This window comes from Lemur catta, chromosome 12 (genome assembly GCF_020740605.2).
Source record: "Lemur catta isolate mLemCat1 chromosome 12, mLemCat1.pri, whole genome shotgun sequence".
Taxonomy (NCBI): domain Eukaryota; kingdom Metazoa; phylum Chordata; class Mammalia; order Primates; family Lemuridae; genus Lemur; species Lemur catta.
In genome coordinates, this window is record NC_059139.1 from 31603709 (window position 1) to 31624394 (window position 20686).

At 36.4% G+C, this 20686-nt stretch overlaps 1 long non-coding RNA gene across 1 annotated transcript in view; it reads right to left on the reverse strand.

The window, feature by feature from the left end:
* Window positions 1-3156: 3156 nt before the first annotated feature.
* The window catches only part of LOC123648060, a 32466-nt gene continuing 14936 nt past the window's right edge, over window positions 3157-20686 (reverse strand). The window contains exon 4 of the long non-coding RNA XR_006738470.1: window positions 3157-3221. This is a non-coding gene — a long non-coding RNA (uncharacterized LOC123648060). The remainder of the gene's footprint in view (window positions 3222-20686) is intronic.

Below are 20686 nucleotides of genomic sequence, written 5' to 3' on the forward strand. Positions count from 1 at the left end.
AAATTTTTATAAAATTTTAATAAAAATTTTAATCATAGTCCAGGATCCTCCATACCTGAAAAAAAATATGAAGACTATTGCTTGCACCCTAGTTCTCAAGCCATTAAAATCCCAGCATAGCTGCTTATTCCTACCCCCTTCCGACCCTCTCCAACAAAAATACCCAATTTGAGAAAGAGTGCTAATTTTAACCTGAATTAGGTCAAGGTTTGCCAAAAATATAGTGGCCAGACATTACCACACATTTAGCTGTTCTGCTTTCATATTATTATTCTTCCTTAAATTGAATCATTTAGACAGATTTGTAGAGAACTCAGAGAAAAATGGGAGAATAGGTTTGAATGATCCTGTTCAGTAGGGAAAAAACAAAACTGGAGTATGGCTAATCCTTAAGGTTTTATTCTCCATGATCAAATGACTTCGAAAAATTAAAGAGTTTGGAAAATGAGACAGGGAGTTGTAAACTAAAACAGGGATCTTTCTGAAGTTTGTTGAGCCAGACCAAAAAAATACGGCAATGTGAAATTGAAAGAAGCTTTGCCCTTTGAATCTCAGTGCTGTTACACAGGAGCTCTGAGGCTTTTGGAGTCCAATAGAGCCTTTCATTTCTCTCCGAGGCAAAATGTTTATAAGCAGATACAAGAGCTCTGTAAATCAACCAAGGCTTCCAAATCAGTGCATCAACTCTTTCTCTGTTTATATACACTAAGCATATGCTTCCTGTGACCACTTCAAAAGAAATATAACTTTCTTAAATATTATTTAAGTGCAGCTCTATGGCTGTGAAAGAGAAAAAGTATAACTGACTTTGAATCTTTTACTACATGGGTGGAGAAAGAAGGAAGGAGTGATTGAAATGTTACACTGACCAGTCTAGGAAACGGGTAATAACTTGTAATTAAATGCAGATGTTAACCTGAAAAATTTCAGTTAATCAGAGATATTAAACATGCCTGGAAGCCATAAAAAGGCAGAAGGTAAACCAATGAATAACCCTGTGTTGAAATCGTGTAGTGACACACAATTCACACTGGAAAAAAAATAATGGACTAAATTTAAATTACTTCAACTTTTCCATCTTGTATGAATGTTTATGTACAAATGAACAGACCGTTACATGGACTAGCAACCAGGGAACCTTGGCAACTTGAATAAATCAAAGTGGAAAGATTCATGTACAACAGGTGTGTAAGTAGTAGCACTTGGAAAGAAACAAGCTGAAAAATATTCTGTTTGAATAAGCACGAACCACACTAGAAATATTATAAATAGGTTTTAAAATGCAGAATGTATGTTACATCTAGAATAGTGCAATAATATAGAAAGTAGATCATAATTTGCCAGAAGTGGTGCTTGCAGATCACAATGAGGCATTTAATAGCTGGTGCTTCCCAGTCTAATACTGGACTTGGCATATAATTGACACTCAATAAATGTTGGTTCCAATTTGTTGTTAGTAGTGCTCCTCAAAATAAAAATAAAAAAAAAAAAACAGAATGCTATATAAATAAGAGGACTTCAAAAATAATTCAAATAAGCAAGTGTAATTGCTAGTATAATACACATATTCATACATTTGCCAGCAATCACCACTCACTGCCACCTCTAGTTACCACTCTAACGTTGCTGAAAAGCACCCATATTTCATTTTGAGCTCCAGTGAGTTTCTCATTCATCATTTTCAGCTGCTGATTTATCACTTTCAGCAGCTGGTTCTTCAAAGCCCAATGTAAATGCAGTCAGGAGTTTGGTGATAGAGTAGGATAACCGCAAGTTGCACAGTGGCTTTTTTGAAAACAAAACACAACTATTTCCCGCCATTTTTGATTTCCAAATCACCCTCCCAGATGCATTCTTGCAAAATGTGGGGACTTCCCATACCCATATATCAGAAAAGCTTATTCCTCAGAGCCACAATATTGGTCAAATCACATTAGGAAAATTGAAAGAGAATTCCCAAGTTTTGAAGTAGTAAACAAGCAAAAAAAAAAGTTTGGTGTTAAAGAAACCACTGAAAGCGAAAACTGTGAATTTCTGGTGTTATTGATCCAATTGTTTATATGTTTTTTTCCTCCAGTAAGGATTGATGCAGTGTTGTTGGTCTATAGATAGAGTTTTGTTGAAAGACAAACAAAAAAGGTAATCAATGGAACTGGCAACAATAATGAGAATAATAAATCCTAATTAAACATGTAATCCAGCACAGAAAATAAAGGAAGCAGGGCCAGGAGGAGGTGTATGAGTGGAATAGATGGTGGAGTGGAAGGATGAGAGTATTAAGGAAGTCAAAGGCAGTGGCTGTGCAAGTCAGAGTGTGTCAGCTGCACTCTGAACGTGAGACGTGCTGAACATGAACAATGAACCTGCACAGTCTTTCTGTGGCAAAAAACACGAAAGTTGAGAAGTCATGTCAAATCTCATACCTACAGTCCTTAATAGTAAACAAAAAGGAAAGTTCTAGTGAATGCACATGGAGACCCCCTAACGTCACTTCTTGCCCATCCTAGAATACGTAAAATCCTGCATTTTAGATAGGCCAATGATCACAGAGTTAGTGATGTTATCACTGTGTTTCTACAGATCAGTCTTCCTGATCACAGGAAAAATGTTCTACAAAACAGAGGCCGGAAACAAAAAAAAAAAAAAACCTTGCAAAACAAATTCCAACTCATTTCCTGTGTTGAATGGGGAAAACCTGAATACCAAAGAGCAGAGATGGTCCTTGTCACAACTGGGGCCTTACTATGACTTTAGAAGTTTTAAGTTTCTCATTCAGGATATATGCCTATCAACATGGAAATATAAATAAATTTGTCCAGTTAGAAAGAAATTAATTCTTCTGAGATTTTTCTTCCTTTTTATTCCCCTAGGCACACTCCTAAAATAAAAAGTTATCTTCATGTCCCTTGATTCAATTTAAGTTTAAATTATAGTTGCATATGTCCAGGGAGAGAATAATGAGTGAATTTTGAGGCTAGAAATAGAGTCTGTTACCTCTTAAGAATTTAGTGAAATTCCATCTCTTCTCAATTGTGATTTACACAAGCAGTCCATTGGATGAGGTGAGTCACTTTGCTTATCATGGGCTTATTCAAATGTATTAATAAAACTTTACTTCTACATCAATACTGGCTCCATCATAAGAGATCTCATCATGTTCCTTCACTTCCTTAAATCTTTGTGGATTTTTATGTTTATTTATAATCTTGAGATTTCTTTACCTGAAAACAATTATTTGTTGGAAAGGATTAGAGGTCATTTGTAGATGCATATATCAATGAAGCAGCCTACAAATATTAGCAAACTAAAATTAAAAGCTCAGCAGATCTTAGCGTACCACAAATACTTTTCATCAAAGAAAATAAACTTCATTAAAGCCAGGAACAAATAAATTTATTATGACTCCAGTGCCTACAAGAATGCCTGATTCATAATAGGTGCTAAATAAAGATTTATTCACTGGCAGAGTGAATGACTACATGACTACGACTGAAAGATAATTTAGGATTTAGAGATGGTTTTAGCTGAAAGATCCTAATGCATATAACATTTAATGTGCTGTCCTAGAGAACTGGCTGGGGTTGGGGATGGAGAGGTGATTATTTGTGATCTTGTTCAAGATTATTAACTTTGCAGAAGACAGAAAGTGAAACACAAAACACTCAATTATGTTTCCACTTATGTGTTTTTTAAAACTTTTTATTTTGAAATAAGTGTAGACTCACATGAAATTGTAAGAAATAATAGACAGAAATTCCACAGAACATTTCCCTAGTCTCCCTTGCAATGTAAAATTTCCAACCAGGAATTTTACATTAATACAATCAATCAATCTTAGTTTTATATGCACTCATCTGTGTGTGTATATGTGTATTTAGTCCCATGCAATTTTATCACATGTGTACATTCATGCAACCCACTTAGGTGTCTTTTTAAACTCAATTTTAAATTAAAGAAATTTCTGCCAGAGAGTAGGTGAAGTGGACCTTAAGTGGAAGGGAAATAACAGAAATCAGGGAATCTACTACAGGATCTGGATATGCGATTAGACACAAAAATCAAAGTTAAATCAACGTGTCTGCAACAGTATGAATTGAGGGAGATACAAACAGAACAAGATAAGATCTGCCTGGGGTTGCATAGATAAATAAGGAGCTGGTAAGGGTCCTATGAAGGAATCAGGTAAAAGGCAGAATATAAAAGAGGACAGGAACTGGAAAATCTGCTAATATGAAAATGGCAGGACAGATAGAAACAAAATCCAGATGTTGGTCAATATGGTAAATCCAGGGAAAGATTTAGAGCAATGAAAGGAGGATATAAATATACACACACACACACACACACACACAAATATACATATATATATATATGTATGTATATATATATATTTTGCTTCTGTTTACCAAGGTTAGCATCTTCTTTGTCCCTGATAGTCCTACTAATTTCACACCATATCCATATTAAAGACCTGGTCAGAAAAACTACTGGGCTTATTGAAATAATTAAACATAACATTTCGTGAACTATGCAAGGTATAATATGGGTCTTTATAAAAGATATTCTTTCACATATACATATGCTCACACTCACAAATAAACTTAAAAATGACATCTACCCTTTCACATAGAAAAATAAACACATCGGGGCAACATCCTAAAATTATTGACAAATCTTATTAATGTTTCTTTCCTTTATTTTTGTATGCCTGAAAGGTAATAAGACAACTACTATCACCCATACAAAGGCTATAAGAACTGGAAAAATGTTGTGTTTATAGAAAAATACTCTAAAATATACTTGTTTCTATATTAAATTTGAATCTAAGTAGTAGTGATGTCTCCTGAAATCTTGGCAAAAATAAACATTTGTTCTTTTGACCTGTATTTTTCTTCTTCATGAAACTGCAGATTTATCTCTCAAATTTTGCTTATATTGTTAATCACTTACACTAAAAAACTGAAGCACTGCCATTCCCTAGAGTTTTTGCAGTGTCCAGGCATTCTGACTTCCTAATCAATCTTGCTTACTTGCTGTAAAAGAAAGTTTGAGTTCCTTTCCTGGGCAATCTATTGGCTTTTTGCCCACACACCAATCATCCTCCATGGTAACCGATGTAAAGAATCTATTAAGCATTTTATAAATTTCTGCATTCTTTTCTTCAACTAATATTTCTTCCCTTTTTTATAATTGTCCTATCACTTCCATTCTTCTGATGTCCAATCATATTTATAATTAACTACTCACATTCCTGAGGGATTAGGCATGCAAATTCTTTGGAAGCTAGTACACAGTGCTCTCTTTATATTCCTACTTGAGCTATAAATGAGGAATTCTTATAAAAATAAGATTTGGTCCTTTTTTTAGAAGAAACTAAGATAGATAAAATGACGTTCAAAGAGCGGGTCCACCAAAAACCAAAAAAAAAGTGCTCTATTAGTATCCTCTTGATAACTGTGACTCTCCAGATTCTACACACGGAGAAACTGCACCTTCATGTATACAACATTAACCCTTAAACAATTAAGAAGGGGTGGGGGGAAATTGACACTAAAATAAGAAGCCACCCAGATAATATAGGAAAATGCAAAGCAAATCACAAAAATTGATTTAAAACTGTACTGGATTTCTGATACAAGTAAGTGTCCCTATGGTTTAAGATAGCTGAACCTAGGATAAAATTATTTCGATACATTAAACACTAAACTAGTCTGCTTAAGCATGGAAGTAGGTGACAATATTTTATATACTCTTTCCAACATTCACTAAACTCATGAAACAAAGAAGATGAGAAACAATTTTAAATGCTACCCATTAGCCTGGAGAAGCAGTAAGAATGTGTGCCAAAACCAGAGCAGTAGAAAAGGGAAAAGAACTTAATAAAATATATCAGAACCCCAATCCTATTGTCTATGTGAGTTTAAAATCTAATTCACACCAAGCAGACATTTATTATAAAGACAAGTCCAGAACCAGAGAAACTCATGGAGGTCTAACTTAAGTAAATTTATTTTTTTAAATTTATTTTTATTTCAGGATATTATGAGGGTACAAACAATTTGGTTACATTTTATGACTTTGCCTCACCCAAGCAAGGATTAGAGGCATGTCCTTCCCCTCTACAATGCTCACCGCGTCCATTAGTTGTGAGTTTACCCACCCACCCCCACCCCCCACAACCCCCTAATCCCTGGAGAATATTACTACTGTGTGAGCACCATAGTGTTGATCAGTCAGTGCCAATTTGACGGCGAGTACATGTGGAGCCTATTCTTCCATGCTTATGATACTTCACTTCAGAGGATGGGCTCAAGCTCTATCCAGGTAAATATAAGAAGTGCTAGATCACCGTCATTTCTTATAATTGAGTAATATTCCATTGTATACATATACCAAATTTTAATAATCCACTCATGAATTGACAGGCACTTGGGTTGTTTCCACATCCTTGCAATAGTGAATTGTGCTGCCATTAACATTCGGGTGCAGATGTCTTTATTATAGAATGTCTTTTGCACAAGAAACTATCTAGAACTTAAAAAATTCAACAAGAAAAAAATCAAACAACCCCATCAATAAATGGGCAAAGGAAATGAACAGAAACTTTTCAAAAGAAGACAGAACAATGGCCAGCAAACATATAAAAAAAGTGCTCAACACTTCTAATCATTGGAGAAATGCAAATCAAAACCACAATGAGATATTACCTAACCCCAGTGAGATTGGCCTCTATCAAAAAAGTCCTGAAACAACAAATGCTGGTGAGGATGTGGATAGACAGGAACACTCTTACACTGCTGGTGGGACTGCAAATTAGTGCAACCTCTGTGGAAAAGGATTTGGAGATACCTCAGAGAGCTACAAGTAGAACTACCATTTAATCCAGCAATAACTTAAGTAAGTTTAAATCCACCCTTTAGAAATGCTTCCACAACCCTGGGTCCAGATAACCATAGAATTGGGTGGAGCTGGAGTTGGAGCTGGTTTCCAAATGACTGTGTGCCAGGCAACCATAGGGGTGAATCAATAGGCTCAGGAGCCAAATTTTGCACCCAAAAAACAAAAAATAGTTTTTTTAAATATCAGAAACTCTAAATAAGTAAATTTAAGATATTCTAAGAAATAAAGGAACAGAAATAATAATGTTTATCCACAATAATAGGATAAGTGATAAAAGACTAATTAGAAATGTTAAAATGGAATGTATAGGAAAGAAAAATACATAGTGTGTGAGATGAGTCCCCAAGACCACCCTTAGGCTGGATGATTCACTTAAAGGACTCACAAGGACTCAGAAAAGCTATTCTACTTATGGTTATAGTTTATCACAGCAAAGGAAGTCACATTAAAATTATCAAGGGAAAAGGCACATGGAACGAAGCCCAGGAGATACCAGGCACACACTTTTAGATGTCTTCTTCCAAAGGAATCACACAAACATACTTAATGATGCCAACAGCAATGTGTGATGACACATGTGAAGTGTCGACCGAGGAAGAAAGCTCCCCTGACTCTTGTGTTTTTACTGGGAGTCAGACATGTAGGGATGTGGTCATGCAGGCACGTCAGCTACTCAGACTTCAGCCTTGCAGAGCAAAAACAGGTTCTCAGTGTAAATCACAGTGTTGGCATAAACTATCTGGTCAAACTGGTACTGTGTGACTCAGGCCTCAGGTACACAAAAACACCCCAGTCAGGCAGAATATTCCAAAAGCCCAGAACGTGTCTCCTAGGAGCTGTCCAAGGGCAAGTTCTGAAGACACGCCCTTCTTGGGAAGGTGCAGAGTTTGAGCAACTCACATCTGCAAAGTTAACAGTTTCCTGCACACATTTATAAAATTAAAAGAAAAAATATCAGTGAATGAACATAAGAATAAAGGCGAAGAAAATATAAATGAATAAATGGAAAGACTAATCTAAGCACATCTCCCAGAATTCAGTACAAATTGACAAAGATAAATGTAGAGACATGAAAGATGGAATGGGAAGGTCCAGTGGTGCACTAGGAAGAGTTATGAAGGAGGAAACAGAATTAGAGAAAGTCTCTCATTGTTCAGAGAGATGTGAAGAACAAGAATCTCAGCTTGGAGGAGCACAAAGTCATCAGCAGGATAAGAAAAACAGATTCATGCTTAGACCCAGCTAAACACTCCTGCAGAATATCAAATAAAAATCTTTAAACTTATCAAAAAGAGGAGACTCGTTTATCAAAGGAAGCAAGATAATTAGACAACATATTTTATATCAGTAAATGTCAGCTAAGAATAGAATTTCAGAGAAGGAGTTTTTTCCTCCTCAAATTATATTATTCTATTGTCTTTGGCATTCGCTGTTGGTTGCTTTTAAGAGTTTCCCAGTCTAAGAATTTTATTTATACAGTTTATGACTCAGATTCCTCATTTTGTAAAATAAAAATTATGATTTTTACTTTATAAAATAAAATAACAGACATTTTCAAACATACATGGATGAAGAGTGTATTATTTTGTAGGCCTTTGCTAAAAGAAATACCAAAAAAGGTGTTTTAAGAAGAATTGAACCCAGAAGGAAAGAGTAAAATGCAAGAAATAAAGCCATTTTAAGCTTGCTGTTAAATATAAATAGGGATTGGCTACAAAATACATTAGTGATGAAATGAGGAGGCAATGTTAAAACAAGTTGGGATAAAAATACCAGACAACCATAGCATGGGATAAATCAGAGTTAAAGTGGTCTAAGGTCTTTATATTTTATGGGTATTATATAGGAGGGGGGTGAAGACACTGAATGACTTCAAACATCTTCCAGTTAAATATACATGTTAAAATTTAAGATATACCATTATTTAAAATGTTACATTAAATGAATAACCTTCGAATCACTGGAAAATAGAAAGAGAATAAAGAAAATTCTTCAATGAAAAAGAAAGCAAGAAGAGGAATAAAATAAGAAAAAAGGAAGATGGAGAGAAGCATTATACAATTATGCAATTCAATAAAATGTATTAAAAATACAAATTAAGTTGTCATAAATATCAAAATATGGCAGTAATTACAAAGAATATTAATGTATTAAGTCTACCCTAAAACATAGAATATCATATTTGATTACAAATAAAATCCAGTTATATGCTTCTTATAAGTAAATGTTACATGTCCCAGTGTGCTAAGACCATTCTGGATTTTACTGATTATTGTAGCATAATTATCAATAGCATCTCTGTGCTCTTGAGTCCTGATTTGGATGATAAATGACACACTAAAAGAAGCAACACACAAGGAAGTTGAAAACAAATGGATAAAAAAATAGATTGGACAAATATTTACCAAAAGAATGCTGATCCAGATATATTAATAACAAAATGGAATTTAAGATAAAAGTCATTAATAAAGATAGAGAGGGACATCTCATAAAGCTAAAAGGAAAAATCCATCAAGATTAAACAATCATTAGCTTGTAAGCCTTCTACAACTAAGCCCTAAAACATTTAAAGCAAAAACTGACAGAAGTACAAGTGCAATGGACAGACTCATAATAATAGTGGGAGATTTTATAATAATATTCTTTTCTGAGAAACTGATGGATAAATTAAAAAAATATATTAAGACGAGGGAAAATTTGAATGACACACTTAATCTTGATTTTTATAGAAAATGCACACTGTTATCAAGTGCACATGGAATATTTATGGAAGTCGCCTAATAAACTATACCATAAAGTCTATGTCTCCCAATTTTGGGAAGCCACAGGTACTTTGAGGCTACTTGTGGCTTCAGCTCTTAATTCCAAGCCCCACCTGGCTGTTCCAAGAGCTGAAGAAATGAACACATTGACACACCAGTAATCTATTCATGGTTGGGAAGCTCTATTTAACAAGTCCCAAACAATCAGTATTATATGGTTAATTTTCTCTGCTCAATATACAATTAGAGAACAACAATGCAAAAGTAGGAGGCTTGTTATTGTGAGTCTGGATATAAAAACTAAAAGCCACATGTTACATTTAATTTTATGTGTCAGTTTAATGGGATTGAGAGGTGCCCAGATAGCTAATAGAATGTTATCTCTGGGTGTGTCTGTGAAGGTATTTCCAGAACAGACTGGCATTTGAATCAGTGGACTGAGTAAAGCTTTCCCTCACTAATGTGGTGAGCAGCAGCATCCAGTCTGTTGAGGGCCTGGATGGAGAACTTGGTTTCTCTTCTGGAGCTGGGATATCTGCCTTCTCTGCCCTTGGACATCAGTGCTCTAGCTCCAGGACAACTGGACTCCAGGATTTAAACCAGTGTCCTACTCCCCACCCCAAACCCAACCCCTGTTCTCAGACCTTTGGTCTCAGACTAAGAGTTACACCATCAGCTCCCCTGGGTCTCAGGCCACTTGACTCAGACTGAACTATACCAACAGCTCTCCTGGTTCTCCATTTTGTAGACAGCATATCATGGGATTTCTCAGTCTCCATAATTGAGTGAGTCAATTCCCATAATATATATCCTCTTATATATGTATATATGTTCTATTGGTTCTGCTTCTCTGGACAACCTTGTCTAAGATATTATACTCCTAAAAAATGTATTGAAGAGAAAACCACAATGGAAATTGTGATATATTTAAACTGAGAGATAATAGAAATACTGTTTTAAAACTTGTGTGATGCCACTAATGTGGCAACTAGAAAGAACTATATTTACTTGAGCATATTTTTTAAATGTCAAATTTAAAATAAGTAAATTGTACATAAAGAATCTAGAAAAAGAAAATAAAAAGAGAAAATCAATGAGGAAGAAAACAATAATAAAGAGTAGAGATCAATTATATAAAAAAGGCCAAACAGAAAGTATAATAAAGATTAAGAAATAAAAGTTAGTCTTTGAAAAGACTAACATAGTAGAAAAATCTGTAAAAGACTAATTCAGAAATGGAGCACACACACACAGCTTAGTACACACGTACAGGAATGTGTGTGTATGTGTGTGTGTGTGTGTGTGTGTGTGTGTGTATAGGTATATGTATGAATTCAGGATATTCATCCTTTAAGAAAGAAGGTTCAATAAATTGTGGTATATTGATAAGATGGAATAATAAACAGAAGTTTTAATAAGTGGACTAGATCTATAAATATTATGATTGGATAACAGCAGAATAAAAAGAGCAAATTGCAGAATGTTTCTAATAACACTTTTTTAAGTAAATGCAAAAAATACATAAAATGCTTTACTTTTTTTCCTTTTTTCAGTTACCAAGTTGTGATTTGAAAACGCTTTATTGTTTTATGAACGCATACATATGTAATGAAAATAAAACCACATGGCTTGGCTGCACACCTAACTCATGAAAATGCTTTTCTCTGAAGAAAGGAGATAGAAGAATAGAGGATTTCAGAGAAGGAAAAAGAGAGTTCCCACTTATTTGTAGTGTTTTCTTTCTTTTATTTTAAAAACCTGAAACAAATATGGCAAACTTTTTATTTCTTTTTAAGTTACAGGTGATGGCTCAGTTTGAAAGGTCCCTTTCTAGGATTCAATTGTTTCTCTGTTGGCCCTTCTGGTGAGGAATGTCATCATAAATCTGGGATATAGAGAGTTTCTGAGGTCAATATGGTGATTTGGGCTCTCTCCAATTTCCCTAACCAACTTTAGGGGTTCTCAAGAATCTTCTGCAACAATGGTGCTCAATCCTATTTGACCCAATACTTCACCATCTTTAAACATAGTTGTATAATATACCATCCTAAAATAAAATTATTAAATAACATAGCCCACCTTCAAACATTTTTTTAAAAAATAACATAATGTCCTAACTGTAAACTGAAGATATAAAAGTAATTTTAAAATATATATATTTAAATACATAAATGCTCAGGCATTTTTATAATTAAAGATGTAATGAAATTTCAGTTGCTTAAATCTATGGAGCTATGAAATAGATAGGTACAAATGCAGATCAATACAGGTGTGTTATATGATATAGTCTAATCATATAAGTAGTGTAGTTAGCCTCTCTTGGTAAAGATCTCAACAAGGTATTGTACTATGTACAATCTTCTCTCAATGAATACAGCATTAGCATTCTTGGGAAATTGGGTACATACTATAAACTTTTATTTCTAATCTCGTATCAGTGGTTCTCAAATGTTGATGTGCATCAGGGGGCTTGATAAAACACAGCTTGCTGGGTCTCACCCCTGAGTTTTTGATTCAGTAGCTCCATAGTGAAGCCCCAAAATCTATATCTAAAATAATTTCTCAGATGATGCTGATGCTATTGGTCTGAAGGCCACACTTAAGAATCACCACATAGAAAATTTTAAATATGCTTTTCACATACATGAATGCTTTATCGATCATTTCAAAGACACAGTAACCATTCTCAGTTTTGCAGGACTCCTCCATGGTTGCTGGAGTTCTAGCATCTCTGGCACTCACTGTCTAAATGCCAGGGTAGTTGGCTTTCTAACACGGTAGTTCAGTGTTCCAAGTACAAGTATTCTAAGAGAGAGGACATAGAAGCTGCTGGTCTCCTACATCCTGAACCAGAAACTGGCACTTCTATTATTCTATTATGTTAGTCATAAAGTTAAAGATGCTGGCAAGATTCAAGAGGAGAAGAAGTAGATCCTACCTCTTCATGGAAATAGCAGAAAATAAGTTGCAAACATCTTTAACCTATCGCAATCTACCCTTGCACCACAAATTATTTATATTTTACCCACATGCAACATTAATTAATTACCTCTCCTAAAATCCCCACCCCTCAAAGTCTAAAATCTTGTCATCTCCATCAGGTCCGAGTGCAGATGAGGCTACTTAGATATAGTTTCCCAGGCATAGCTCTCAGAATACCTTTCCTCTCTATGTGAATGTCTGTCCTGGCCCCCCATACCCACCATAAGATGGTGGGACAGAGATAAGAAAATTTTAATGAATACTTCATTCAAAAAGGGGAGAATAGGAGGTACACAGTGGTCACTAGTTCATAGCAATTCTGAAATCCATTTGACATATATTGCCAGTTTACTGTGGACCGAACTGTATCCTCCTAAGATTCATTTGTTGAAGCCCTAACCCCTAATGTGATGGTATTTGGAGATGATTAGGTCATGAGGGTAGAGCCTGCATAATGGGATTAGTGCCCTTGTAAGAAGGCCCATCTTCTATATTTCCTACCATGTGAGGACGTAGCAAGAAGACAGCCGTTTGCAAGCCTGGAAAGGAGCCCAACTAAATTAGCCAGTACTTTGACCTTGAACTTCCCAAATTCCAGACTGTGAGAAATAAAATTCTGTTGTTTAAGCTGCCCAGACCATGGTATTTTGTTGCAGCAGCTTGAGCTGATTAACACACAGTTCCTTGATTAGGGACCAGCCCTGCTTCTAGGTAAAGATTTTCTGCAGCTCTTGGCTTCACTCTCCCGGCTCTTGGCTCCAGGCTCTCAGTCATCTTTTCTTTTCCATAAAAAAATAACCCATGTTCTAAGCTATGCTGTGGTCTAAAGACTTCTTTCCATTTTACACTGTTCTGTTTCTTCAGTCCAAGCTGATACTATTTCTTTTAAAACATTTCAGGGTTCTTACACGACAATTTATAATCAACTCAACAAAAGTCACACACACTTTCATTTTTTTCCAAGACAAGCCTTTCAATACCTATCCCCAAGAAGTCACTGTGATGTAAAGCACTTAATATTGTTAAAAATACCGTTGTCTAGTTAAGAGGGTCAAAGAAGCATGCCCTTAAAATACTTAGAAGGTATATGAGGCCCTTTCTTAAATATTTCTGAGACCTTAATAAAGGTTCTTATGGCCACCCATAGCCTGGATTAGATCAGTGCCTTAAAGTAATTTTTTTACTTTGATAATATTTTACTGGGAGAGACTAAGATAAGGTACACCTTTTTTTTTAAATCCAGCAAGTCCTGAATCCTTTATATTTTCTCCAAATTCTCCTCAAAACTTTAACAGTTCTATTTAGCTCATATGTCTCTTTTTCCTATCTTATCATATGCGGCTAAAATGAACAATAGGTCCTTCTGGCATCCCACTTAAATACTTTATGTGATCCACCAGTTTATTAGATACATTTTCTATTTGGCACATGACTTCGGGCAACAACTTCATTAACTTCCTAACATAGAACAACAGTCATTTTTTTCTAGCTTCCGATAACATTTTCTTCACTGTCCTCTAACCCCTCATCAACCATGTCCTAAAGGCCCTTCCATTGTAACTAATAACCCCTTTGAGGCCTTTTACTCACTGCTATGTCCTAAATCCAATGCTACATATTTTAGGCTTTTATTACAGTAACACCAGCCTTCAAGTACCAAATTCTGGGCATGTTATCTTTTGCTCAGTAGCAAACTACCCCTAAATGTTAGTGCTGGTTCACTTACATGCCTATCACCTTGGCAAGGATAGCTAGAAACTGAGCTCATTTGGGCCTCTCTTCTCCATACATTCTCAGGGTCTTTCCCCATCTCTCTCATGAAGGATGAGTCAGACTCCTAAGTGATGAATCAGGGTTCCCTAAGTGAGTGCTCCAAGAAAGAAAAAAAGGAAAACCTCTAGTCTCCTAAGGCCTGGGCCCACACTGGCACAATGTCTCTTCTGTCAAGCACTTACAAAGCTCACCAGGTTCCAGGGGAGAGAATGGAAAGAGTAGTAATCAAACACACTCTCACCACTGTGACAAACAAAAATCCCTTGCCAACTGCATAAAGCACCTCCTGGGGTAAGGAGCATACCCTGGGAAACTTGTTTATAAGATTTAAATTTTTCAACCCTACTTTAGGAGAATTACCATTCCCTTTCAGTGACGGAGCTATCATCTCTAGGGAAGTGACCACACCCACAAACAGTCCTCTGGTCATGCCAGGGATACTTCTGTAGGCCTAGAAAGGACTTCACAAGACTGGCAAGTACTCTTCTCCTCAAGATTAACTTTTACTGGTCTCAACGTATTGTAAGGGAATCAATAAAGCACGTCTGTTTTGGCTGAAAAGTACATGCCTGGCTTATCTCAGGGGAATTCCCAAAGTGAGTTTCCTATTTATAAGCTGAGTGTCCAGGCCTATAATCCTTTTAGATTTCTCTTGGAAGAGGTAGGAGCAGGCTGCCCTGGGAGCTGGGTGGCCTATGACAAACTTCCTTGTAGAGACTATGCTTAAATGTCTTTCCTGTTCTGCTTATCTGGAGTCACCTGGGCAATGTGAAGATAAGAGGAAAATCATTAAAAGCTCCAGGGATTCAGACAAAAAGAAAGGTGCTGAAGTCCTAAGCTACTGAGAAGCTAGATCTAATGCTGTTGCCCAGGATAGGAGATGAGAGGCCATCTGAGGTTTTTGGTGCAAAATGAAAGAAAAAAAATGCCAAGTAAGTCCTTTTGATATTTCTGTTTGCAGTCTTTCAAAACTTCTGCTAAAACACAGACCTTCTAAACTGCATTTCAGTCATATTAACTTTTTCTGAAACTAAATGTGACCACAGACATTCATGTAAGGCCAGAAACTTCAGACCAAAACTATGGTATTGGTCTCCCCAGTGTAGCACCCTTTACAAAATACCTGTGACTAAATCCCTTCCTTCCCTTAGCTGTAGGCTGGAAGAATTTTCTAAGCCTCTTGCCTTCCTGTAGGTGCCTAAACTCTCCCCATTTAGGGGGTTGCACCTTTCCCACTGCTCAGAATTTCTTTACTTTGTTATTTCCAGTGAGCTATGATTAAGTATAGAGATCTGCTGTCCCTTTGGGACTGGGGTCACCAAGTTAAATCCTACCCACTTGCCTGGAATTTGAAAAGCTTCCACTCCAGTTACATATGGCTTATGCTTGTGAATAGAAAGCACTGAATAAATATTTCTAAGTTGCTTACTAATCCCGGGTTCTATGTTTTTTTGTAGGTCTGTTTCTTCTTTTTGAGACTTGCTAATTCCACGTTAGTGCCTCAGTCAACATATTTCAAGTCATCTCAAATCTAGGAGGCCCCTCTGTGATCCTGATTCAGGGAACTGAGACACACAAAAATAATCCAAAGTATTGATATTTTGTGTTCTTTTGTATTGATTGGGGCTTCTTTTTCATATCCAGAATTATTCAGCATAATCATGTATGTGGTCTATAAAAAAACAGAGGAAAACATCTAATAATTTTTAAATCAGTCAGAGATGTAAAGAAGTCACCTATTTGTTCTTTTAACAAAGAAAAACCTTTGGTCTTCTTCCATAAACCCTGAATCATACTCTAAGTTCTCCCAAGCACAAGGTTATCACTCAAGAATACGAACTATGATAGCTAACTTTCTCAGATTTGTTTGGCTCTTGTAAACTAGCCAATAGACTAACTGCATTAAATTATCTCTACTTTTTTGGTAAAAGAGCAGATTGGTTTTTTTTTAAGCCAAGTCCAGATGAGGCATTTTCCAGAAAGTCACAAGCTGTAATTGTAATATAATGCATGGGAATTTTATCCATGCCAATTGGAGTCTGGAAGAAAACAGTATAGAGTTACTTGTCTCTTTGTGCAGGTCATGTTACAATGCTTCTCAAAGACTAATCCAATATTCAGTGTGTGTTGTACAGTAACATCTATAGTGAGAAAGGGGGAAGAAAAGCTGAGCTAGTCAAATGCAATGTCCTCTTTCAAGAGGTCAGCCAGTGGGAATTGTAACAGCTAATATCCTAGACAGTGGGAATGCAATAGAGAGCTTTTTCCCTTCTTTCCCAGGAGAAAAAATAAATATAAAGGCAATCGTTTTGAAATACAGAAAAATCACAGCTGGAAACCCAAAATAAACCATCCTCAACCCTCAGATTCTACCATTTGACGTATTATCTACTTGAGAATATAATTAAAGTAGGACATTAACTTTACATGGTTTCATTCTGATTTCTAACAGAGGGCCACATTTAGAGGTTACCTGCTGTATGGATTAAGGTATACTATATAACTTTTAAAGTTTAATATCACTTGTAACCATTTAATATAAACGATTCCTATCCTATTACACTGTCTTTCAGCAACCTGACTTTTATCATCTTCTTCACCTTGTCAAATAATCCTTTGTGAAGTTGAACCTGGATGCTTTCCTGAATACAGATGTCTCTCCTGACACACTCTGCACATAGGTGTCAGCTGCCATTCTTTGATAGTTTCCACTCCAACTCTCATCCTCTTGCCTGGTGAATTGGGAATGAAGTGAAGGATTCTTCAAAATCATTGCACAATGAACCAACTTCTCTCCATAAGCTGCATCTACTGCCTTTGTTGCCTTACTTCTCTCTGAAAGTAAGAGGATAGCGAAGGAAACGAGCAACCAAAGGATGGCTATGTCTGTCCTTTTGTATTACCATTGGCATCATAATGGCTGATTGTGGCCATATATTGAGTCCAGTGGAGTTGACCTCCATGTAGAACAGGCAAGGCAAAGAGCAAATGTTGGAACTACGCCCATCTCCACTGCCCATCCCATGCCTGTTCTGAGCAACACCTGAAAATCCTTTTTAGTATATTCTTAGAAATTCTATGAGTTTGACATTAATATATGTTAAAAATTTTTCTCTTCTAAATTATTGATAGAAGCATATAGATAATATTAGAAATTCACTTTAATAAAACATTCTCCCTGTAATAGTTGTATGCAAATATGTGGCGCTTACCATGTACCAGGTACTGTTCTAAGTACTTCACATACACAAACCCATTTGAACCTCATCACATCCCTGTGAGTTTGGTGTGATTGCCCCCTCAGATTATGGTATAGATGGGGAAACTGAAGTATACACAGGGTAAGTAATTTTCCCAAGGTTACAAAGGCAGTAAACGACACAGCTTGGGTTTGAACTCAAGAAGTCTTGATTCCAGATCTCAACCACTGTGGTGTGCTCCGTATCTGGCCACCAGACGTCAGCTTCCCTGAAGGAATCAAGTTTTGATTGAGGTGGGGTACTTTCCCAAGGGAAGCAGAGAAGAATCCAGGGGAATCCCATAGTGGTTTTAGCATCAGGGTTCTACGCACAAGGAGAACACTAGCAGCAGATGAACGAACACAAATATCCCTTGATTCAGAAATTTCTTGATGCACAGCTCTGCTGTGGCTTGTTTGTACTGGAAAGAACCATGAAACATTCCTGGGAATACTGAAGAGTTAAAGACATGAAGTAGTAACCAGATTGCAGAAAATTGGAGCTGTACATATATCATTATTCTGCTGTTCATGTTAATTTTCCAAACATTTATTAAGCATCTATTATGCATAAGACACTAGACTAAGTAACAGGGGATACAACGATGAATCCTATTTGTTTGAAGGCTGGAATGAATGAGCCTCCTTATTAGATTCAACTTGTAGAGCAATGTTTCTTGAACTTTGCATATTATAACCCCCTATAGAGTTCCAGTGAAAAATTCCAATGACCCCAGACCAGTAAACGCAGAATCTCTGAGGTAGGAATGAGGCAGGAGGATTTTTTTAAAGCTCCCCAGGATTTCCAGTGTTGAAGGCCAGGTTGAAAATACTGAGAAGCACAACTTAGACTACTCACTGTGTCAGAGCCTAAATGCCCTCAGCAAAACAATCCATTTTGCCTTTGCATTTTCTTTTTCTTTACTTAACATAGAGAAGATAGGCTTTAACTTCCCTATTGTATTTTTTAATGCATTTAGAGTGCCTTTTTCTGGAGGACTTATTTGTTTCTAATTCAATACTGCCTGCAGGGAAGTGGTGTGTGGGAAGGGTGGTCATGCTAATGGGTTTACATTTTGAACTCTGGGAGATTCCATGGGAAGTTAGATGGGAAGCAGCCTAATGTTGTGAAAAGGCCTGGGCTCTAAAGATAGACACATCTGGGCTCCCATCTCACATCTCCTGCTCTACATTATTACCTGGGGCAAATCACATAACTCTTAGTCTTGGTTTCCTAGTTTGTAAATTAGGGATAATGACACCCATTCATTAGAACTAAACTAAGTAACTTATGTGAAATGCCTGGTACAGAGTAGACGCCCATTGATCGGCATCTTCTACTCTAATTATCTTGCTAATTATAATGACTTCTGACCCTTGGGGCCTTCTTTGCCAGGTTCTTGGAATAATTGCCATGCTGGGGGATGAAGCTGAGGGACTACTCTCCCCCATTCAGACAAAAGACTTTGAAACTCTACATTCATTTCCTTTAGCAGTAATTTCCCACACTGGCCCGCTGAAGTCACATCTTGGCTTCATCCTAACCATTTTCAATTCTTCAGATTCTTTTGTCTCTTTCGTTTTTTCCCCCCATATTCTCAGACTTCTACTTTAAAAGTGGTCTCTGCTTTCAAGATCTTTCCACATAGTTCCTTCCTGTTAGCTGTCTCCTCCTGGTGCCGAATCCCTTTCATCCTCTCATCGTGCTCTCAAAGACATAAAATGGACACTAAAACTCTTAAAACTAGCTTTTTACTTCAGCTTTTACTTTTAAGATTAAGGCTATAAACCCAATGAATATTTCATGCGGAGCACTGCTCAGCCCTCATTTGCTGAAGTGGATGTAATAGCTAACAGAAAAGCTGTAATAAAATAAACTCGATAAAGATAACCAAAGGGAACACATTAAAAGACTCAAATTTATCACTGCTTGATGAGGCAAAATGTTCCCGAAGAAGATTTCAGGTTCCTTTTTTATTTTACCTTCTTTAACCTCCTTTCTCAGTACTGTTTGGAGTCATCCTTTGCACCTAACCATTATCAGCTTCCTTTTTAAAATCTGTGAGCTCTTCTTAGTCCTATTGTAAACACTTTGCTTTCACTTTTATCAATTGTAGAATAGACCAAAAGCCATGATCCACTGTGCCCCTCTTGGATCTCTCCAAACCTTACAACCTGGCCCCAATTTATGCAGCAGATCTGTTCCTTTTCATTTCTCATTTTTCCTGCAATTCTAGCCTAATGACGGCTGGAAAATCCCTGTCAACACATGGCCTCCTTTCAATACATACAGGGAAGTCGTCTGTGGGAAGTTTGACTTAATCCTTGTGCCTTCCTCTTTTTGCCAACCCACCCATTCACTAAAGAGATGTCAGGTATAAATTTGTGAGGTGCCAGAGTGACTGACATTTAGATAGCAATGAGCTCATACTCACTATTTTATAGTCAGTGACATCATCAGCCTGCCTAATTGCTATTTGGCCCATCAATCTCATTTCTAATTGAACCATCTTTTCCTGTTTTCTCAATGTTTTAATGTAGTTTGCAACCATCCTCTGACCACTTATATCTGTGCCTCTTATCCACTGTTGTTTCTACAAAATGAAGTTTCCATCATAGATTGTGAAATAAAATCTTCAATTCTCTGTGTCCTAAAGTCGATGAAAGTTTTACCTTGTGGGTAATTATTTTTAAAGGATCTGTCTGTCTTAACTGTCCTGTCACTTGATAATTTAAAGATCTTCTGAATTTTGATCTGTTTTGTGGTATTTTTCTCTTTCTTTGGAGGGCTGAAGCATGTATGCGGTATATAGAGCTTAAAAGAGCCTGTCTTCAAGGAAACAACCATTGCCCATGAGTAGCTGGGAGCCTTTCAAATAATTAGGTACTAGTTCTGTCAATGTTCTTTAAACACTTTAAGATTGTAAATATTCACTAGTGTGCAATTTAAGTTACACTAGGAAAATTTTGGATAATAGCTATAAAATATAATCTCTAAGATCCAGAGATTAACTAATCTACCCAAGGTTAC